General features: G+C 41.4%; 1 long non-coding RNA gene and 1 pseudogene across 1 annotated transcript; one reads left to right on the top strand and one right to left on the bottom strand.

Annotated features, from left to right (window-relative positions):
• Positions 1-3,064: 3,064 nt before the first annotated feature.
• LOC138839832 (cytochrome b-c1 complex subunit 2, mitochondrial pseudogene) lies at positions 3,065-11,667 on the bottom strand (annotated as a pseudogene).
• Positions 11,668-17,800: 6,133 nt separating this feature from the next.
• On the top strand, positions 17,801-18,463 carry LOC138839513 (uncharacterized). The gene is made up of 3 exons (XR_011375985.1): positions 17,801-17,882; positions 18,057-18,199; positions 18,337-18,463. It is a non-coding gene; the product is annotated as an uncharacterized lncRNA (long non-coding RNA).
• The last annotated feature ends 6,196 nt before the right edge of the window (positions 18,464-24,659 follow it).

Raw genomic sequence — 24,659 nt, 5'->3', positions numbered from 1 at the left:
GGGCAGACATGTGTCCACCTGTTTTATTTTTTTTATGTCTGGGACAAAGGTTCTAGTACCCCATCCGTTGCCACAGTGTGGAGCCTCCAGACCCCTATGCAGCAGGAGGTGTTTCCTGTGTCACTATTGACAACAGCCTTCCTGGAGGTGCTGAGGGCTTCTGAAAACCCCAAAAGGGAATCTGACTGGGTTAAGTGAACATAGGGCAGGGCATGGGGCATGAGAAGGACACAGTGCTGCCACCGATGCTTAAGAGTAAACCTGTACCAGAAGCTGATTTTGCCACCGACACAGCCTCACACATGATCCTCAGCAGGCACACTTGCTGTGGACTCTGACTGGCATGGCTCTCTTTTACTCTACTTGCCATGGTGACTCGGCCCCTTACCTCTAATACCATCTCAGCACCAGGGAAAGTCACATTTCATGGATAAGCATCAGTCACAATCCCAGCATTCTCAAAAAGGCTCTCATCAAAGTGGTACATCTTCTCTTGGCAACTTTAAGAAAGGCAGTTTGCCTGTATGGCTTTCATTTCCCTATCAGTTTAATGCAGTCTTTGAGCAAGGGATCTTTAAATACCTGTTCATGTGTACATTACTGATCTCATGACTCAGGAGATTCACATACTTGCAGCTACCTACATGCCATGCCAGCCACTGCCTAGTTACAAGACCCCTGAGGGCAATCCTGCCATAGGGGCTAACCTCTCATGGGCTCTGTTTGGCTTCCTAAGACACTGACAACAGTGGTCTGGTCTCTCATCCTCCTCAAACTGCCCCCTTTTACAGCTCAAAGCTGTACAATGTGGGGAGTGACATAGCACCCTCCTGTCCAGGACCTTAGGGGACAATAGTTGTCCTCCAGTTGTCCCAGGACAGACTTCAAAAACTACGTATCACTGGCAGTGAGTGGCTCATACCTGTAATCCTAGCTACCCGAAGGCTGAGATGCGATGATTGTGATATGAAGCTCACCTGGGCAGGAATGTCCATGAGACTCTTATCTCCAATTAACCATCAAAAAGCTGGAAAATGGAGCTGTGCCTCAAGTGGTAGAGTGCTAGCCTTGAGCAAAACTAAGGGAGAGCACCCAGGCCCTGAGTTTAAGCCCCAGGACTGGCATAAAAACAATTAACCAACAAACAACACAACAACACAACACAACAAAAAATTGCAAACCCATACCTGAACATGCCATGAAAGGCCCTGAAGAGCTGCATGTTGGGACACACTCCAGTTCCTGAGAACCCTCACTCTGGAAAACTTTGGCCTCAAAATTAAAGGTCTTCTTGGGACCCAATTTGCTATTCCTGTGCTGCCCCCTAGTAGCTACACTTAGGTTCTACAAGTGCACAGAAGGGAAGCTTGGATGTATTCACTTGCCCCATGACAAATTCATCTCAGTTGCCTGGTCTCCTACTTTCAGTACTCTTCTTTCTCACCCTTGACCTCACTAACTTCTTTCCTCACTCATTCCAGGCATATGTTCCTCTAGAAAATGTCACTGACTCTAACATAACCCTCAGGGCTGGAGAGTACCTTGAGTAAGCACTCACATAACTGCTATACCTCTTGTCATCCTCCTCTGGCCTTGTGCCTGTCCTGATCTCTCCTCAACCAGACCCCAGAGGAGGCCTCTGAGATTTCCAGACATAACCAACTCTGGGCCCTCATGGAAGATGAAAAGATTCATTTTCTCATCAAACTGGAGTTAACTATTTAAGGGACCGATCAATGATTTATAAATCAGTGGTGAAGAGGACAATAAATAATATCCAGTGCTGCTCCCAGAAGTAATATTTTTGTCCCCTCTTTGGAGATATGTTGACCAATGTCTACTAGACTTTATTTTGTACTGGTACTGGGATTGAACTCAGGACCTGGGTGATGTCAATTCTAGCTTTTTTTTGCTCAAGGCAAGCACTCTATCACTTGAGACATAGCTCTACTTCTGGGTTTTTTTTCTGGGTTATTCGAAATAAGAGCCTCCTGGACTTTCTTTCCTGGGCTGGCTTGGAATCATAATCTTCAGATCTCAGCCTCCAGAGCAGCTTGGATTACAAGTGTGAGCCACCAGCACCTGGACTGATTACTTGATTTTTAAGTGCATATTGAATTTTCACTCCCATATTCCATGTTCATGTATCTTTTCCAGAGAAATCCACATCCATGAAACATTTGAGAAACATTTGTAAACTTGAAAAAAGAGTTAGAAAAAATAAATGAGAGGAAAGGGGGAAGAAAGAAGTCATACAAAATTAAGAGAAAAGTGGTATTTGGAGGGCTAGGAAACAATGATGAAAGCGGTGACATTGTTGAAGATGCATTATATTCATAAACTGCTTTATTGAATGGTAGCTCCTTTGTACAACTACTTAAAGACAACTTTGAAAAAAGAAGAAAAAAGTAATGAAGGTAATTATGTATAGACATAAAGAATTGTGGCAGATTTCTTATACCCTTATGTAGAAGTTGTAAATGATGCAATTATATATGATTGATGGAAAAGGTCACCTAGACTTGAAAAACAAAACCAAATGCCATAAATTTTATGTGGTTCTGAATAGCAGAACTGTGTGTGGATATATATCAGTATAACAGATGAGAATTCTCCTTTTTAGAAGATTGTGGTTGTTTTCTTTGTCAGGCCTAGAGATTAAGTTAGGGTCCTGTAAACTAACAATAACAAATGCTGGAGGAGATGTGGTCAAAAGGGAACTCTATTATACTGTTGGTGGGAATGTAAACTTGTTCAACCACTCTGGAAAGCAGTATGGAAGGTCCTAAAAAATTAAACATACAGCTTGCCTATAATCCAGCAATCCTACTCCTGGACATTTATCCAATGGCCCACAAAACAGGCCACACTAAAGTCACCAGCGCAACCTTGTTCACTGCAGTATTGCTTTTTTTTCTTAAGCAGATTGTTTTATTGTCTCTAGGTCATTGAGATAATGACCTGTATTTATGCTTTAGGTATTTCACTTCACTGAGAAAAATATACATGTTAAGAGACTTTTGATGCTGAAGGGTTTCTCTGAAAATGTTTCTCTGCCCTGCCATGAGAGCTTCCAGGTTACAACTCATAGACAAAAGGGGTAGTGCCCAAATTTCCACTTTCTGACATTGACTTCTTGCCAGAAATAAACTTCTTTGCAGCATTTATGATATCAGAATCAGTGACAGAGTCAATTTGCTGAAGGGTGGTAAGGGGTGGCACATAGGAACCAGCAATGAGAGTCTGGGACTCAACTTCATCTAGGAAACCCTCAGAAGATTCCACTGACATTAGGTATCCAGCTTTCAGCTTCTTCTTGGCATTTTGGACATCTGTACTGGTACGTGTGCCTTGAGAAATTACTTTTACTTGGTTGTAGGCAGTTTTGATAACATCTCAAGCAGCTGCAGCCTGGGAGATAGTGTGAATCCCAAAGAGTATAGAATCTGAGTAACTGGCATTAAAAGCAGAAACATCAAAGGGTTGCTGACTTCCTTTGGCGATGGCCTGGTGGAGGAGGCCGGTGTTGCTGCTGCCCCTCTTGACATGAGGCCCAGCACCCAGGACATGCTGAAGAACACTGAAAGCATTTGCTTCTGTACTTCCTATGGCTGCACTTTCTGCTACAAGAGCAGCGTGGACAAGGCTGTCTCCATTCTGCTCTCGAATTTCAACTCCAAGGTATTTAGCTTTGGGAATAGATAACCCAAGCCCACCTCACATGTTCAGAAATTGTTCAGCTACTTGCTTTAGAATGGGATGCTCACACTAATTCCAATCAAAGCCACTCTTGCACTGGTAAAATGGTTCTGAACAAAGAAATGTAACTCCTCTGATGCCACTTTTCCAATCCGATAGTACAAGGAGTTACCCAAGGCATTCTTGTAAGCAATAGCATGAAAGTTCATAATGACATGAGCCTGTGGATTCCGAAAAGTCACAGTTTTGTCAATCTTTAACTGAGACTGAAGGGCTGCTACTTCCCAAAGACTGAACTCAGGTGCAGTGGTGACATTGAGCAGGAACTCCATTAGAATCTCAATATCATCCTGCAAGCACTCCACAAGTTATGTCATGTTTTCTCTGGTTGCAGTCACATTTAATTTACCACCAACTGCTTCAATTCCACGGGTTATCTTGAAAGATGAAGCTCCTTTTGTAGTCAAATTAGATGCAAGACGAAGCAAATGAGAGGTTCCAATGTTGCTGAAGTCCTCATTTCTACTGCTGGCTTTCATGAACAAACAATTCTTGAGAAAGGAGCATAATTTTCCAAAGAAGCAATCACCAAACCATTTGGTAATTTGGTGAACTCAAGGTCTTGAGGCTGTTGAGGTGTTCCTGTAGGGCCAGCTGCAGCTTTAACTTTGGGGGCAACTTTGAGGGAATAAAATCTCCAGAAGGACCCCGCTTCATGGCTCAGGATCGCAGTGACCCACTGTCACTGCTGCTAATAAAAAGGAAGATGGACACTACAGCATTGTTTACCATAGCCAAGATATGGAATCAACCTAGATGTCCCTCAGTGGATGAATGGATCAAGAAAATGTGGTATATATACACTGTTAGGTTTTTAAAAAGAGATTGCCGAGTAAGAACAGCACCACACACGTGGTATTCAGGTAAGGGGTAGGTTTATTCATCGTTCCAGCTGGCACCAGGCCATGTTGCCCTTCCACGTGGCTGAGAAAGACCTGGGAAAAACCTGGGAAAAAGCTGGGAAAGAAGGCATCTGGGCCTGGGCTATGCCTTATCTAGAGTATGGGCGGAGAAAGGTGTGGCCACATCATATTCAGATGTGACCTCAGCAGATGCAGATGTGACCTCTTCCAGGTGCCAGTTGCCTAGGTAATGTAAGTACTGGGTGGAGACTTTGCTGCGAGGAGGGTGGAGTCTGCTCACCCTCCAGGAGCGGACCTTACATACACAATGGAATTCTACTCATCCATCAGAAAGAATGACATTGCCTCATTTGCAAGGAAATGGAAAGACTTGGAAAAAATTATATTAATCGAAGTAAGCCAGGCCCAAAGAAACATAGGCTGCATGGTTTCCCTCATTTGCGGTAACTAGAATGTGCACATAAATCTACAAGTAAACACATTAAAAAATATATATATATATATGGACACACACACTGGGACATGATAGATTATATAGGAGTCTAGACATTCACACACTGAGGCCAAAGTAGGATTTGCATAGGAGTGGTTGACAAAGGCTCAACAGTGATGTGCATATGATCATATTAAATAATAGTCTGTGAAATGAGCTCCAAGAAAAGGAAAGAAGAGACACAATGCAAGAAAAGCCTAGGAAAGTACCATCCGAGCCCTGAGAATCAATAACTGCCAACCCAGACTGATATACCTGGCAAAGCTAGCATGCACATTCGATGTAGAAATAAAAATTTTTAATAGTAAAGAAAAACTAAATGAATTCATAAACAATAAGCCAGCATTACAAAGAATACTAGGAGGAGGAACACAACCTGGAGAAAGCAACCAGGAACGGGGACCCATACCAGACAGATATTAATAGAAGTCTAACTTAGTAAGCACAGGAGGAAAGAAGAAAAACTTAGAAAAACAGGGAATGTCAGGGACCACAAAGCATCTCTCTATAATAACCTTAAATATTAACGGACTTAATTCACCAATCAAAAGAAAAAGAACTGCAGATTGGATCAGAAAACATGACCCATCTATCTATTGCCTTCAGGAGACCTACCTCTCAGTCAAATATACGAACAAACTCAGAGTGAAGGGTTGGAAAAGGATCTACCAATCAAATGCCCCCAGTAAGAAAGCAGGAGTAGTTATCCTGATATCTGACAAAATAAACTTTTCATTAAAATCAATACAAAAAGACAAGGACAGACACTACATATTAATACAGGGAACAATCCAAGAGGAGGATATTACCATTATCAACTTATACTCCCCAAACATTGGAGCACCTAAATATGTTAAGCAAATACTCTAAAACTTACAGAATAAAATAGATCCAAATACAATAATACTAGGAGACTTTAACACCCCACTCTCACCAAAGGACAGGTCTACCAACCAGAGGATTGGCAAAGAAGCTACCGAATTAAGTGAGGCCATACTTCAAGCAGAACTAATTGACATCTACTGAGTATTTCACCCTAAAATAACACAGTACACGTTCTTCTCAGCAGCTCATGGAATTTTCTCCAACATAGACTATATCATAATTCATGCAAGGAACTTAAGCAAATACAAGGGGATTGACATCATCCCCTGTATCCTATCTGACCACAGTGGAATCAAACTAGTTCTCAAAAACAAAGCATACCACAGAAATTACTCAAATACATGGAAATTGAACAGCACACTTCTCAGCAACAACTGGGTAACAGAAGAAATTAGAGAAGAAATTAAAAAGTGCCTACAATTCAATGAAAATGAAGACACATCACAAAGAAACTTGTGGGACACAGCAAAAGCTGTCCTGAAGGGCAAATTTATTGCCCTCAGTGCCCACATCAAGATAATAGAGACAGACCAAGTAAATAATCTCATGTTGCAATTAAAACAGCTAGAAAAACATGAAAAAAAATGGAACCTAAAGTTACTAGATGGAGCCAGATAATCAAATTAAGAGCGGAAATTAATGAGATAGAGAATAGGAAAATTATAAATAAAATTAATAAAACAAAAGGTTCATTCTTTGAAAAAATAAATAAAATTGATAGACCTTTGGCAAGATTAATTAAGAAAAGAAGAGAGGAAACCCAAATTAACAAGATCAGGGATGCAATGGGAAAAATCACAACAAATACCCAAAATATCCAAACAGCTATAAAGAACTATTTTCAAAAGTTATACTCTCTAAAGAAAGAAAACCTAGCAGAAATGATGCATTTTTAGAGAAATACGAGTTGCCCAAACTGAGCAAAGAAGAAGCAAATCAATTACATAAGCCAATATCTTACAACAAGATACAGGAAGCAATCAAAAGTCTTCCAACAAGGAAAAGCCCAGGACCAGATGGATTCACAATAGAATTCTATAAGACCTTTAAAGAAGAACTAATACTCATACTCCTCAAGCTCTTCAGAGAAGTAGAGGAGAAGGGAACTATCCCAAACTCATTCTACGATGCCAATATCACACTCATCCCCAAACCAAGTAAAGACCCAACAAAAATGAGAACTACACACCAATCTCTTTGATGAACAAACATGCAAAGATCCTTAACAAAATTCTAGCTAACAGAATCTAGAAACACATAAAAAAAAAATCATACACTATGACCAGGTAGGCTTCATCCCAGAGATGCAGGGATGATTTAACATATGTAAATCAATAAATGTAATCCAACACATCAACATAACCAAGGTCAAAAATCACATGATTATCTCCACTGATGCAGAAAAGGCTTTTGATAAGATGCAACATTCATTCATGTTAAAAACTCTGGAGAAAATAGGAATAGAAGGAACATTCCTTAAAACCATAAAAGCCATATACGACAGACCAATAGCCAATTTTATACTTAATGGGGAAGAACTACAACCAATTCTCCTAAAAGCAGGAACAAGGCAAGGATGCCTACTGTCTCCACTCCTCTTCAATATAGTCCTGGAACCCTCAGCCAGAGCAATAAGGTAAGAAAAAGACATTAAAGAGATCAGCATAGGGAAAGAAGAAATTAAACTATCCCTTTTTGCAGATGACATGATACTGATACTATACCTTCATGATCCCAAAAACTCCATCCCCAAACTCTTAGAAATTATAAATCACTTTGGCAAAGTAGCAGGATATAAAATCAACCCACAAAATCAGTCGCCTTCCTGTACTCTTGACAATGTACAAGCAGAGAGGGAAATAAAGGAAGCAACCCCATTCACAATAACACCTCCCCCAAATAAAATATTTAAGAATTAACCTAACCAAAGATGTAAAAGAACTATTTAACAAAAACTATAAAACCTTAAAGAAAGTAATTACAGAAGACACCAGGAAATGGAAAGACCTTCCATGCTATTGGATAGGCAGACTTAATATAGTGAAAATGCCAATACTGCCAAAATTAATATACAAATTCAATGCAATTCCTATTAAAATCCCAATGACGTACATTTTGAAATACAAAAAACAGTCCAAAAATTCATATGGAACAACAAAAGACCCAGAATAGTCGAAACAATTCTAAGCAAAAAAGACAACATGGGAGGGATCTTGATGCCAAACTTCAAATTCTACTATAGAACCATAATAACAAGGACAGCATGGTACTGGCACAAAAACAGACCCGAAGACCAATGGAATAGAATAGAAGATCCAGAAATAAATCCACATGCCTACAGTCATCTGATATTTGACAAAGGAGCCAAAGACATACAATGGAAGAAACACAGTCTCTTCAACCACTGGTGCTGGGAAAACTGGGAGGCCACATGCAGAAAACTAAAAGTGGACCCCAGCCTATCACCATGCACCAACATCAACTCAAAATGGGTTAAAGACCTTAACACCAAACCTGAATCTCTGGAACTAATGCAGGACAGAGTAGGAGAGACACTTGAACTTATAGGAACAGACAGGAACTTCCTGAACAGAGTCTCAGGGTCACAACAAATTGGAGAGAGACTTGACAAATGGGACTACCTTAAAATAAAAAGTTTCTGCATAGCTAAAGCTATAGCAACCAAGCTAGAAAGACAACCAACTAACTGGAAAAAAGTATTTACCAGCAATATATCAGACAAGAGGTTAGTATCCAGTATATACAGGGAACTCAAGAAACTAATCCCTCCCAAACCTAACAAACCAATTACTAAGTGGGCAAGAGAACTAAAGAGAGACTTCTCAGAAGAAGAGATAAAAATGGCAAAGAATCACATGAGGAAATGTTCACCATGCCTAGTTGTGAAGGAAATGCAAATAAAGACAACCCTGAGATACCACCTTACCCCAGTCAGAATAGCCCACATCCACAAGTCAGCCAACGACAAATGCTGGAGGGGATGCAGAGAAAGAGGAACCCTATTACACTGTTGCTGGGAATGTACACTAATACAACCACTTTGGAAAGCAGTTTGGAGGGTCCTCAGAAAGCTAAATATTGATCTCCCTTATGACCCAGTCATACCACTTCTAGGCTTTTGTCCTGAACAACAAGGACACATGTACCTCCATGTCTATTGCAGCACTTTTCACAATAGCTAGGATATGGAAACAACCCAGATGTCCCACCACAGATGAATGAATCCAAAAATTGTGGTATCTATACACAATGGAATATTATGCAGCCATTAGAAAGGACAAAATAATGACATTTGCAGGGACATGGATGGAGCTAGAAGAAATGTTGAGCGAGGTAAGCCAAGAGCAAAGAGACAAACGGCACATGGTCTCCCTGATAAGTGGATGTTAAATCCAAAATGTAAGGTGATACGACAAAATTAACAAGACTTAAGAAACTCATCTGGTCGAATCACTACTAAATAACCCCATGCTGCTGATCACATATATGGTATATATGTGCACATTGGAGGGAAACTAGGAGGACGACACAGAACTAGAGGGAATCAGGGAAAAACATACAACAGTGGGACCCATCAGCTGCACTGGACATTGATCAAAATGAACTCAATGACAGCGATGGGAGGGAGGGAACAAGTGGGAAAGAGGGAACAGCTGATGCTATGCAAAACAAAAGAAGTGTACATATCACCCAATGTAGGTCCCATGGTTTCCCTTATTTGCAATATCTAGTATAGGTATGAGTCAAGCGGAAAAGGTCAGATAATCTGATGTTAGGAAAATGAACCCTTAAATATGTATTTTAATGTTTTCGTTTCTTTCATGCATGTGTTTCTAACGCATTTACAAGATTATTTCTTTGTTGCTTTGTATGTCCCTCCCCCACAGTGTAACCCCCGCTTTCACTATATTTGATGTCAGTATAACATGTGGAGGAGATGGGGACAAACAAGTCGTTTAAGGATTCAGGTGGACCTGTTGCAACAATGAGAAGTACAAAATGTCATGTCAAAACCAACTTTACAATGTCGGTGTGGGGTGGGGACGGGGGTATAATTGGTTGGGGGGAGGGGGGAGGCTGGGAAGGGAGGTGAAGGGTAAACAAAGGAGGAGGCTGCAATGCTTGGTAAGAAATGTATGCATTATCCTGCCCATGTAATTGTAGCCCCTCTGTACAGTATGTTCTCAAATAAAATAAAATTAAATTAAAAAAAAGAAATAACTGTATTGCAAAGCTCATAGAACTCATAAATTTTATAGATCATGGTAGACAATTTGCACCATGAAAGCTAGAATGTGTTTGTGACTTTAACTAAGCATCACTATACCACAATACTGTGAAATTTGGGAAATTATGTAATCACATAATCACTATAAAGAATTTGAAAAAAAAAAAGAAAAGTAAAAGAAGGGGTACAAGTCGTTGTGTCGAAAAACGAACTTTACAAGTTTGGTGAGGGGGAAGGATCGGGTGGGGGGAGGTGGGGAGAGTATGGGAAGGGATGGGAAGGTGAAACAAAGAGGAGGCAACAATGCTTGATAAGAAATGTACTCATTACCTTGCCCATGTAATTGTAACTCCTATGTATGGTATTTTCACAATAAAAAATTTAAAAAAAGAAAACGAAAGAAGAGACATTTTTAGTTGCCATTGTTGCTGTTTTGTATTCTTTTCCTTTTGTCTTGTTAGTTTGTTTGTATCTGGGAGGGTAAAGGGGTGCAGAAAAGGTGGAACAAGGGTGAACAAATACAACAGTGGTACTCATTAGACACTACATGGAAAATGAACTACATATCTCGTGGGTGGGGATGGGAGAGAAAAACCAGGAAAGAGTGATGGAAGGCGATACATGGTTCAAAGAATTGTACTCATTACTCATTACTGATTCATAAAACTGCAACCTCTCTGTGTACATTAACTTTACAATGACAATTTAAAAACTAAAAAATATATACTGTATTCATAAATAAATAAATAAATTAGGGTCCTGAGCATGCCAGGCAAGTACTCTACCTCCGAGCTCTATCCCTGAGTCCCTTGAAGAGTTTTTGAAGACACTCATTTAATCGGTGGTAAAGAGGGCTAGAGATTAATGGACTGGGAGTGGTGAAAGTCTTCCACATGACCTATGTTAGCCTAGTAGGCTTTGGATAGAAGGTACATGGGGATTATTTGTATAAGACAATATTGAAAACAAATGACATGTTCTTAGTGTGTTCATGAAAAGAAACTTACTATTGGAGATAAAAATGACTTACTTTATTCTAGTAGTTTGCAATTCAGTGAATTTTTTTTTTGGGTCCTGTCGTAGGGTCTGAACTCTGGGCCTGGGTGCTGTCCCTCAGCTCTTCAGCTCAAGGATAGTGCTCTACCACTTAAGCCACAGTGCCACTTCCGGATTTTTTTTCTTTTTTTGCTTATGTGGTGCTGAGGAATCGAACCCAGGGCCTCGAGCATGCAAGGCAAGCGCTCTACCACTGAGCTACCTTCCCAGCCCTCAGTGAAATTTTTTGAGGGCCTACAAGATACATAGTGCTTTCACACAAATAATTACCAGTGATTTCCCCAGTTAAGTCTCAGGCTTACAGTATTCCATCGACATTGACTTCCTGCAACAGCCATTCCAAATGACAAATTCAACAGCATCTTGAATCCCTATGTTATTGCTAACCTCAGCACCTTAGGAAGCCAAGGCTGTCAAGGGAAGCACTCTGTGATATAAATCCCATGCACAAAATAAGAATCTTTTTACCACTGCCACTGCTCACAGCCCCTCCCAGGCCCCACATAGAAATCTAGGCCCATTAAAAGCAGTTGCACAGAGACAGTTCATATTTTCCAAAGAGAATCAAAAAGAAAAACTCTGACCAGGCCAAATAGAGCTGTCAGCCTCACCCTGCATCAGGCTCCAGGGAATAAGAGAGCCTGGCCACTAAATCAAACCAACCCCAACTCATTCTTAGAGATATCCCAAGGTTTGTCTATTAATCTGTAACAACGTAATCTACAACAACAAATTTATTTTCTTGTGGCTCTGCAAGTTTTGAAGTCCAAGATCCAGGTATTTCCCAGGAGGCTTGGTTTTTGGTGAGTTTCATGCTTTATCTCCTTCTTGCCAGATCCTTACATGGCCTTTCCACAAAGCCCATGTGCATGCCAAGAGGAAGAGAGGAAGTTTCCTGGTATGTATACTCGTGTGTGTGTGTGTGTGTGTGTGTGTGTGTGTGTGTGTGTGTGTGTGTGTGTGTGTGTATGTGTGCCAGTTCTGGGGCTTGAACTTGGGTCCCTAAGCTTTTGTGCTTAAGCCTAGCATTCTACCACTTGAGCTACAACTGCACTTCTGGTGATTAATTAGAGATAAGAGTTATGAAATTTCCTCCCTAGGCTGGCTTCAAACTGCTATCTTCAGATTTCATCTTCCTGAGTAGCTAAGATTATAAGTGTGAATGTTTTCTTATAAGGGTATCATCCTATCAAAAAAACAACACCCAAGATAAGACTCAATCTTCAATGCCCCCTAAAGTTTCAGTTCTGAATACAGTCACATTTGGTGGAGTCAAGGTTTCAATACATGGATTGTGAGGAGATACAGTTCAGTCCAGAGCAATGGGAAAGATTTTTCTTTCTGACCTTGATATTCTGGTGTTCCTGCCTCCCTGATGTCCAAATCACTGTCATTGCTACTGTGAGATACTCACAGACACAACTGGCCCCTCATCACCCTAGAGCAGTTGACTGACACTTCCCAGTGTCACTAATGTAGTGGAGGTGAGAGTTCCTGTGCTCAGATCCCTCACCCACTGATGTGTCAGTGTCTTAGTCACCATCAGTAATGCCACAAACCTAGACCAGGCCCTGACCATATCCTAGTACACCTCAGAGGACAAGATCTTGGTATGGTTCCCCAGGACTGATCCCTCTTCTTAAGAAAGCTCACTCTGAAATCACAGCACAAGGAGCATGCTTTTAACATGGGGAAATAGCTTTCTAGTTTTATTTGCTACCTTATGGCTTGTTAGTCGGTGGACAAGTTCAAAAAGGAAAATGGGGGTTAGAGTACGGATACTGGAAAAAAACGTGGCCTTTCTCTCTGGGAGTAAAGAGGTTTGTCCAGGGGTTTAGAAGAAACTCCTTACTTGCCAATTCATTTTCTTTTAGGAGGACAGTGTAATGGGTTAGGTATTTGTTCTTTTTCATTATTGTTAAGCTAGCAAGTTTTTTTTTTCCTTTTTATGTATGTGTGTTGGACTTGGGGTTTGAACTCAGGGACTGGGCACTGTCCCTGAGCTATTGTGTTCAAGTCTACTGCTTTACTAGTTGAAACACAACTTCACACTTCTGGCTTTTGGGAGGTTAATTGGAGAAAAAGAGTCTCACAGAACCATGATCCTCAGATCTCAGACTCCTGAGTAGGCACAATTACAGGCATGAACCACTGGCCCCCATTTAACTAGCGCTTTCAACCTATGTTTTTCTTAAATGCTGAATTAAACATACAAACTTGTATTGTATTCTCATAACTAATCACATATAAGAATGAAAACCATCACTTCACTTGCCCATTGGTCCTTATTACACTAAGTCCTAAGTTTCCATTGAGTACTGTAGGAGAAAACTTTGTCAGATGCCAAGAGATGAAAGAGAGGTATCAAAAACAGACAGTGAGGTCTGGAAGGTTGGCTCAGTGGTTGAGTGTTTGCCTCACATGCATGAGGCCCTGGGTTCAATTCCTCAGCACCACATAAGCAGAAAACAGCCAGAAGTGGCACTGTGGCTCAAGTGGTAGGATGCTAGCCTTGAGCTGAAGAGCTGAGGAACAGTGCTCAGGCCCAGAGTTCAGGTCCCATAACCAACCTGACACACGAAAGAAAGAAAGAAAGAAAGAAAGAAAGAAAGAAAGAAAGAAAGAAAGAAAGAAAGAAAGAAAGAAAGAAAGAAAGAAAGAAAGAAAAGAAAGAAAGAAAGGAAAGAAAGAAAGAAAGAAATGAAGGAAGGAAGGAAGGAAGGAAGGAAGAAAGAAACAGAGAGTGAACCTAAAGCCATTTAGTCTTTGATAAGGGAGCTAAAAATATAGACTGGAAGAAAGACAGCCTCTTCAGTAAATGGTGTTGGCAAAATTGGTTAATCACCTGTAGAAAACTAAAGCTAGATCCTTATATATAACCTGATAACAAAATCAACTCCAAATGGATCAAAGACCTCAGAGTCAAAGCAGACACTCTGAAAACATTACAGGATGGAATAGAAGAAACCCTAGGTGTCCTTGGCACAGGCCAAAATTTTCTTAATAGAGACTCAAAAACACAACAAATCAAAGAAAGGTTGGACAAATGGGATTGCATGAAGCCGCAGGGCTTCTGCATAGCAAAGGACATAGCTAGGAAGATCAATAGAAAGCCCACGGATTGGGAGATCTTCACTAGCCATACAACAGACAAGGGTCTCATTTCTAAAATATACCTAGAACTAAAAAAATTAAATCCCCCAAAAACAAATCCTCAAAGAAACAACTGCCCGATAAATAAGTGGGCTAAAGACTTAAAGAGAAACTTCTCTGAAGAGGAAAGGATGGCCAATAGACACATGAAGAAATGCTCAACCTCCCTAGCCATAAAAGAAATGCAAATCAAAACATTGAGATACCACCTCACCCCAGTTAGAATGGCTATAATCAAGAACTCTAATAACAACAGATGCTGGAGGGGATGTGGACAGAAGGGAACCTTACTGCATTGTTGGTGGGAGTGTAAACTTGTTCAGCCACTTTGGAAAGCAGTATGGAGGTCCCTCAAAAGACTCCACATAGAAAGAAGGATGGCCAATAGACACATGAAGAAATGCTCAACATCCCTAGCCATAAAAGAAATGCAAATCAAAACAACATTGAGATATCACCTCACTCCAGTTAGAACAGCAAAAATCAAGAACTCTAACAACAACAGATGCTGGAGGGGATGTGGACAGAAAGGAACCTTACTTCATTGTCGGTGGGAATGTAAACTTGTTCAACCACTTTGGAAAGCAGTATGGAGGTTCCTCAAAAGACTTCACATAAATCTCCCCTATGATCCAGCAATCCCACTTTTGGGCATTTACCCAAATGTCTACAAACAAGACCACACTAAAGCTACCAGCACAACTATGTTTATTGCAGCATTATTTACCATAGCTAAGATATGGAACCAACCCAGATGCCCCTCAGTAGATGAATGGATCAAGAAAATGTGGTATATATACACAATGGAATTCTATGCCTCCATCAGAAAGAATGACATTTCCCCATTTGTTAGGAAATGGAAAGGCTTGGAAAAAATTATATTAAGTGAAGTAAGCCAGGCCCAAAGAAACATAGGTCCCATGGTTTCTCTTATTTCCAATATCTAGTATAGGTATGAGTCAAGCGGAAAAGGTCAGATAATATGATGTTAGGAAAACGAACCCTTAAATATGTATTTTAATGTTTTCGTTTCTTTCATGCATGTGTTTCTAATGCATTTACAAGATTATTTCTTTGTTGCTTTGTATGTCCCTCCCCCACAGTGTAACCCCCGCTTTCACTATATTTGATGTCAGTATAACATGTGGAGGAGATGGGGACAAACAAGTCGTTTAAGGATTCAGGTGGACCTGTTGCAACAATGAGAAGTACAAAATGTCATGTCAAAACCAACTTTACAATGTCGGTGTGAGGGGGGGAGGGGGGTATGATTGGGTGGGGGGGAGGGGGGAGGCTGGGAAGGGAGGTGAAGGGTAAACAAAGGAGGAGGCTGCAATGCTTGGTAAGGAATGTATGCATTATCCTGCCCATGTAATTGTAACCCCTCTGTACAGTATGTTCTCAAATAAAATAATATAAAATTAAAAAAAAAAAGACTCCACATAGAGCTCAACTATGACCCAGCAATCCCACTTTGGGGCATTTACCCAAATGATCACAAACAAGACCACACTAAAGCTACCAGCACAACTATGTTTATTGCAGCATTATTTACCATAGCTAAGATATGGAACCAACCCAGATGTCCCTAGTAGATGAATGGATCAAGAAAATGTGGTATATATACACAATAGAATTCTATGCCTCCATCAGAAACAATGACATAGCCCCATTTGTTAGGAAATGGAAAGACTTGGAAAAAATTATATTAAGTGAAGTAAGCCAGGCCCGAAGAAACATAGGTCCCATGGTTTCTCTTATTTGCAATAACTAGTATATGTCTGGGACAAGTAGAAAAGGTCAAAAGCTATGTACAAATGAGCAGATAAGGTGAAGTTAAGCAAAGTGAACCCCAAGATAGGGATACAAATGGTTTTTTTCTTGCTATTGTTTCTAACATATTTATAAGGAACCATGTGATTTTTTTGTTGCTTTGTATGTCCCTCCCCCATAGTATAACCCCTGTTTTCACTGTATTTGATGTTGGTATAATTTGGGGAGGGAAGGAAAAAAACAAAATGTTTAAATAGGGATACAGGTTTTCCCATTGTAACAACGAGATTTACAAGACCCTATGTCAAAAAATGAACTTTACAATTTAAGTGGGGGAGTGGGGGACGAGTGTAGTTGTGGAGGTGGTAGGGAAGGGATGATAGGGGACAAACAAAGGAGGAGGCAACAATGCTTGATAAGAAATGTGCTCATTACTTTGCTCATGTAACTGTAACCCCTCTGTACAGTATTTTCACAATAAAAAAACTTATTTAAAAAAGAATAAGAAAACAACAAAAAAAGACAGACATTGAGACCTGCTCACTTCAGGCAGGCATTTCTGAGTATTTTATAAAACCTGCCTAACTGATTTTCTTAAGAACTTTGTGCAAATCAGATAACTGAGTATATGAAAGCTAAAGTCTGCTAAACTTCAGATTTGCACAAGAACCCCTTGGTCTCAAGGCTGTCTGGGATCATTTGTACCCTCCCTTCTAGGCATGTGGTACCAGTGAAGGTCCATCTCTGATGTTGATCATCATCACCTGTTAAGCCAGGGATAGACAAGGCTGTGGGAAGGGGCAATTCATGAAATCCCATCCACAGTGTCAGAGGTCTGAGAAGTATCCCCTTCCATATTCCTTTATTGTGACTTTATCGCTACTATTCTAGGCCTATGTAGAAGTCTCACCTGGCACCTATGGAACAGGGTTGATAGTTGAGACCCAAAAATTGCTTTACAATTGATACTTAAGTATGAGTCAAGCAGAACATCCTCCATTAACTTCTATACTGGGATGATATAAAGCACTCACTACCTACCCACTACTCACAAATTGCACAACTCTGTATTTTGGGTCTCTACAGGATTCAACCGTTAATGAGTAAAAACCAATGTAGAGTAAAACAAAAATTGTGTCTGTGTGAGATAGAGTGAGAGAGTGTCTTTCCAGTTTGCCTGATGCTGAAGGATTATTTAGGCATTGGGGAACTTCTAGAACAGTCTCACAAATACCCAGACCACAGTGACTACAACAGGCAGGAGATCAAACACTGTCAAATACAATGAGTTGTTTCTACAAGTCTTCAGGTTAAGTTTTGCAATGAGACAATTCTGTGCTGTTCTATGCCCCAAGTAAAATCCTGCCTTGAACCTGCAGGGTCAGTCAGAGGGGAAGGGAAACAGGAAAGTAAGATTGGAGAGTGGGAGTAAGGGACATTGTGACAAAAGAGAGGTCACATACCAGAAATGTATCCACTGCTTCAGAACAGTGAATTGGGCTGTAGGATGGAAGGTTGGGTGGAGCCAAGGACCAAGGGCTGTGCAGGGGGTGGGGGCTAGTCTCTTCAAGGAAGTCCTGTTGGTCACTCTGGGCACATTGGACACTCTGGAAGTATGATCCTCTCTCCTTTCCTTCCACCTGTGAACATGGTGAGTCTCATCTCCCTCTCTTATCTTGAATACCTTTAGAGGGTTGGCAACGGGACTGCCCAGGTCAGACTGCACCTGGGATGGGGAGGGGTGCATGTCACGGTTGTGGAAAGCAACAATTGGTGGCAATCATGGTGGAACTGTAAAGATGAAGTCATTGACTCTCCTTTGCAGAATTTAAACAACTCACAAAGAGAGCCGAAGGAACAGGATGACATGTGTGACAATCAGGAGGCCCCCAGGAAGCCTCCTCGACTGAGAGTGACTTGGGGGACCTGCTTTTGGAGACTGCTAGCACGTATGACCAGGCCCTTCAGGTGAGCTTGGAGCCAATCTCTGTCACTCTCAGCCCAGCCCAGCTCCTTTCCTCCCTGTCCTACAGAAAACCCCCAGGGGAAATTGAATCCCTTCAGGCCTCTTGATGGTCCACTTCTCACTCTATTTTCTTTGCCAGGAAAGGATACCAGAGACTTTACCACTGAGACCACAAAAGTCACAGCCAGAGGCATGAACAGTGACCAAGACCCTCTGCTGATTGAAATTCCTACTCTTCCCAATATACCTGTGCCTGGGCCTAAATAAACTATACTATATTACCCAATTTTTGTGTCATGACAGTTGATGTCACCTTCTGCACCACAGTCAACGTTGGGTGTGCATTGGTGAAGGGGCAGTTCTGGTGATGGGGTTGTGGAAGGAGGCACCTAGCATCTTCCCTAGTCCTCTAAGTCTGTCCACCCTGTCCTTTGAGACAGGGCAGCTTGCTGGAGGTAAGGTTCTGGTTGCAATGAATGGCATTCTAGCTACTATGAATTTCCCAGGGCTGGCAGCTCTGGCCCTCATGGGTCTCAGCATGCAGGAGTGGGAGGGAATAGCAGGTCTCTTCTCCTTCAGTGCCCTTGTGCTCCATATGGGAAAGAGCCTGGGTGTTGTTTATACAGGGAAGGGGTTTGGTGGAAAAGGAGCCTGCAGGGCTTTAGACACCCCTGCTTACAAACAGCTTCCAAGCTTTCTACCCATCCTCATATAGAGCACCTCTAAGAAATAGATCTGGTTTCCAACTACAGAGACTTCCTCTCCATATGATGGGAGCCTAGTCAATCCTGGGGTGACCTAGTTTCCTCAAGACAAGTTCTTCCAGAAGTTTGGAGCACAGTTGTCATGTTGTGACCTCCTCCAGGTCACACTATGGAGCAGGCTGTGTTAGAGATCACAACATTGTCAAAGAGGTTAGTAGAATAATGTTGGTCCCCAACCCAGATGCCGCTCAGTAGATGAAAGAATCAAGAAAATGTGGTATATATACACAATGGAATTCTATGCCTCCATGAGAAAGAATGACATTGCCCCATTTGTTAGGAAATGGAAAGGTGTGGAAAAAATTATATTAAGTGAAGTAAGCCAGGCCCAAAGAAACATAGGTCCCATGGTTTCCCTTATTTGCAATATCTAGTATATGTCTGAGTCAAGCAGAAAAGGTCAAATAAGTTGATGTTAGGCAAATGAACCCAAAGATACGTGTTCAAATGTTTTTTTCTTTCATGTGATTGTTTCTAACACATTTATAAGATTATTTCTTTGTTACTTTGTATGTCCCTTCCCCACAGTATAACCCCTGCTCTCACTGTATTTGATGTCGGTATAATTTGTGGAGGGGAAGGGGAAAAACAAATCGTTTAAATAGGGATACAGGTGGACCCATTGCAACAATGAAATGTACAAGTCATTATGTCCAAAACGAACTTTACAACTTTGGTTGGGGGGAGGGGAGGATTGGGTGGGGAGGGCGAGGGAAGGATGGGATGGGAAGGGGAAACAAAGGAGGAGGCTACAATTCTTGATAAGAAATGTACTCATTATCTTGCCCATGTAATTGTAACCCTTCTGTACAGTATTTTCACAATAAAAAAGAAGAAGAATGTTGGTCCCTTCACACCTAGTGTAATGGGTAAGTTGGCAGAGAGCACTCTGAAGTGCTCCCTTACTGATTGGAGAATTCAATCCCAGTTATGCAGAGTGGAGCCCTGGGTCTTCATGGCTTGGTGACTTTATTGTCTCTTCCTGCCTAGAGGAATGCAGCCCTCTGCAGAAGCCACTCCCACAGTATGATGTCACCCTTCTCTCCTGCCACATTCTGCCTTCCTCATGTTTCTAACTCATGAAGATGGGAGAAATCTTGAAATGTCTATTGATTTTTGTATCACTATGTTTCCTGTACCTCCTCAGAAAGATCTTAATTTGGGGAGTAAGATGGCAGTTGAAGACAGGGAAGGTTTTTAGACATAGCCAAATAGCTAGATGTATGTCTATAGTCCTTATCATGGGGCACTAGTGCCAGTCCCTAAGTACCTGTTATGACTTGGTCCTATACACAATGCTTTTCCAAGGATATCTTGTGAGGACCTTAGGGAGGTAATTAGATATAAGCACAAGAGACATTATATTACTCCCTGGACAACATACATAACCTTCATGTGTGACATGAATGTGGGCTGCAAACAGGAACAGGTTTTTTGGGCCCTGAGGAAAAGCTTTTTATGTATTCGTAATAAGCACAAGTCACCCAGCTCAGAGAAAAACAGAACTCTTCCCAAAGCCCTCAGATTGCACATCCTAATAGTTTAACATTGTATACTGAGGCTTGAACTCAGGGCCTGGTCACTGGCTCTTAGCTATTTTTTACCCAAGGCTTGTGCTCCACTATTTGAGCCACAGCTCCATTTCTGGATTTTTAGTTCTTAAATGGAGTTAAGAATCTCATGGACTTTGCTGTCCAGGTTGGCTTTGAACAGCAATCCTCAGATCTCAGCCTCCTGAGTAGCTAAGATATAAGTCATTGGTGCCTGGCACATTCATGTATTCTGATCCTCTGACATCATCAGCCATTCCTTTATGTAAGCAGAAAAAATGTGAAGCATGGGGACTCTCAGTATAATCTTCTCTAGACTCTACATATTTTAGAGAGGCCCTGAGGAAACTGGAGCCTGATCCCATGGCATTTCTCTCTGGATAGAAAGAAGTTCCCATGGCTTGCAATCACATGTGTGGAACAGGCATATTGGCCTGTACAGATCCAAGGTAACTCTAGGTCAGCTGTTATGGCCATGGTAGCCGCCAAGGAAGGGCATGATACACACCTACTGCAAGGAACCCTGAACGCTGGTCCTTTCAAAGTCATGTCGCATTGACCATGGTAATTAGGTAGTTGAGCTTTCCTCAGATTTCTCTCTAAAGGCCTCTGGAGCATAATGGGCCACCAAATGGGGCTGGAGTTCCTCTCCACCTTAGTATTTACTATACTGACGGCCACATCTGGTTAATTTCCTTACATGAAAGTCCCAACTAAACTTAGATGTGAGATCATTCATACATTCTAACACTCAGGCCTTTTTATTTGTTTTGTTTTTTACAAGCATCACAGTAACCTTATCATCTTCATAGTACACTGGGCTCTGTTTCTCTCTGGCTACAGGGAAAGGCTCAGCTAGTTGTTTCTGGAAATTAGCTCCAGTGAGTGGACACTTATCCCTTCCCTCATCATCCCTCTTTAATGATGATGAGTGAAAAGTACCCAGGGAATGCAGTATAGTATTTGCACAGGAACCAAATCTAAGAAAGCTACCACACCTGCCTTATGCTGTCTTTTCCTTGGCTTATCCAAGAGCCAAGTATGGCTTCTTTCCAAATGGTTGAGTGCCTCTGTGTTCTCTCTCAGCCCCAAATTCTACCAATTGGGAGCCTGGCTCCGATACATGTCCTCATTCACAGATCTTCTCTCTCCAATTTCCTGAAATCTTAACCTTACCATTTCATGGAAGCACATGAATGTCCCCAGGTGCCCACAACACCCTGCCTCAGAACATTTTTTACATTTCACTCCTCTACTGCTTAAGATCTAAAGTGACACCTCACTCCAAGGAAACCTCTGTGGGATTATATGCTCCCTTCTAACCTGCTCTACATATAACCTGCTGCATATCCTCATCCAAGCACTGAGTACACTGACACCTCTAGCTGATTACCTTATATATTTATCCCAACCAACCCAGATATGTGGAGAGGTTGAATCTGCTTCATTACTGTAACTCCAGTGCCAGGCACAATGCCTCAAATAGCATGCAGTAATACAAACACACACACACACACACACACACACACACACACACACACACGTAATCATTGGCAGCAAATATTACATTGCAGGAACTAAATACAGGCAAATAACAGTTGTGTTTTCTAGCTTGGGGGCTGGGCCACTTTTTTATCTTTTGTGTATGTGTGATGGTCCTGGAGCTTGAACTCAGGGCTTGGGCATTCTCCCTGAGCTTTTGGCTCAAGGCTAGCGCTCTACCACTTGAGCTACAGCTCCACTTTTGGCTTTTTTTGGTAGCTAATTGAAGATAAGAGTCTCATGGACTTTCCTGCCCAGGCTGGCTTCCAACTGTAAACATCAGATCTCAGCCTCCTGCTTAGCTAGAATTATAACCATAAGCCATGTCCACTTGCCTTATTTTTTATCTTCTTATGTTTTGATGAGAATAATTATTCCAGTACTATTTCAGACATAAAATTATGCTGTTACCATTTTTCTTATGAAAAGGCAAACCTGTCTTAACTGAAAGAAGGAACTACAAAACATCTGACCCATGTCATTCAGAAACACAGATGATGAACTTAAATACTTAGGCACATCTCTAGATAAATAAAGATCTGAATAAATGGTTAGATATGACTTGTTTCAACTTTGATCTAACACTATTCTCATTTAGGTGTTCTTGTTTTGTTCTACTGTGCAAACCAAGGGCTGTGCACAAGCTTGAAACTTTTGTATACCCCTTAGTTACATCCTCAATCCCTTGGGGTTTAATTTTAATCAGTCTGTGTCCATAATTCACTTCTCAATAGAAAAAAAGCTGCCTGAAACCAGCACAACTTTTCAATGTACCAACTGAAAGTGAGATCTCCAAGAAACACAAAGAAACCTGGAACATAAATGCCACTGGCCATATGCTCTCCTTCACCTCACTTTACCTTTGGACTCTTCTTAAATCAGAGCCCCAGTGCCCACTGCTCCAGTGTCCCATTGTCTTTGCACAACCATAGCAATGCAGACTCAGCCTGATCCTTCCCTGTTGGCAGCAAAACCCTGATGCTAGCCTGAGAAAAACCAGCCCTGGCACCAGACAGGTACTGACCATTGCTCCAGTCATGGCTCTAGCTCTGGCCCTGGCATATGTATTGGTGCTAACTCTTGCTTCAGCTATGGCATAGACCCTGAAACTGGCCCTAACACTGGCACTTGTCACATCACCACCAGAAACCTCAAACTGCAATCTTGTACACCAGTTATTTCCTCCTTTTTTTAAAAAAAAATTTAATTTTGTTGTCAAAGTGATGTCCAGAAGAGTTACAGTTACATAAGTAAGGTAGTGAGTACATTGCTTGTTGAGCTTGTTACCCCCTCCCTCATTTTTTCTTCCACTTTCCCATACCCTCCACCTCCCCCCAGTTGTACAGATCATATTGTCTTGTGAGTATCACTGTTACATTGGTTCCCCTTTTGTTCTTTGTCTCACCATTTCTTTGTTCTCCTTCCATTCCCTAATTCAGATAAAAGTATATACAATGCCTAGGGTACTAAAAGCAAATGCAGTGACAACAAGTGATTAAACCATAGGGGGAAAACACAGAAGAAAAAAATCACATAGTACATTGTGAACAACAACAAAGAAAAATCTCTTATGCCCATGTTTTGGAGTTCATTTTGCTTATATGGTCAAAAGTACATAATAATTCTGCTCATTTGCTAAGATTATCCTAGATGTATTACTAGTTATTACAAATAAAGGAAACTGTTTCTTTGGTACATGGCCTGGGGTTGGATTTCCTCCATTTTTCAATGCCTCCAGTCTGAGTTGGCTGCATGTCTCCCAATATCCCTAGAGCTTGGAGCCCCTGCCTGTTCACTTGCAGAAACTCCAGACATTGCAGCAGCTTTTGTGGGCACCCCTCCCCTGTTCCTGCACTCCAGTGAGGGCCTCACCAGATTACTGCAGTGCAGGGCTACCTCCTCCCACCTTCTCACGATGCTGTGATGCTGCGGGGGAGGGTCTAGTCATCCTGAGTCACAAGCAGCTGTGACTCACTGTCTAATGTTCCCACACTACCCCAGGCTGGCATCATTTCCATATCGTGCTCCTCCAAACTGAGCTTCAGTCATAGAGCTCTTGTGGGCTCCTGCTAAGAAACATACCCACCCCCTAGCTTTGGGGCTACAGATCCAGTTCCCTCTGTTTCTTCTTCCCTCCCCCAGCACAGGGCACTTGCTCTCTGCACCTCCCAGCTGCAACCTGACACTGCTCCAGAGAGTGCTACCTTAGGCACAAGCTCACACTTCCTCCCTGTTCTCTCCTATCTGTGCATCTTCTTCAGTGAAATGTCTTTTCAAATCATATGTACAGTTGTTACTTTTTTACTATTGAGTTTTGAGAGCTTTTTATGTATTATAGATAAAAATCTGTAAGCCAGGCCCAAAGAAACATAGGTCCCATGGTTTCCTTTATTTGCAATAACTAGTATATGTCTGAGACAAGCAGAAAAGGTCAGGTAAGTTGATGTTAGGTGAAATGAACCCCAAGATAAGTATTCAAATGTTTTTTTTTCTTTCATGCGATTGTTTCTAACATATTTATAAGATGATTTCTTTGCTGCTTTGTATGTCCTTCCCCCACGGTATAACCCCTGCTTTCACTGTATTTGATGTTGGTATAATTTGTG

Source organism: Dipodomys merriami, unplaced genomic scaffold, assembly GCF_024711535.1.
Source record: "Dipodomys merriami isolate MVZ:Mamm:240054 unplaced genomic scaffold, mDipMer1.0.p SCAF_3, whole genome shotgun sequence".
Lineage (NCBI taxonomy): Eukaryota > Metazoa > Chordata > Mammalia > Rodentia > Heteromyidae > Dipodomys > Dipodomys merriami.
Note: the sequence above shows the minus strand (reverse complement) of the source record. Positions and strands in the feature narration are given on the sequence as shown.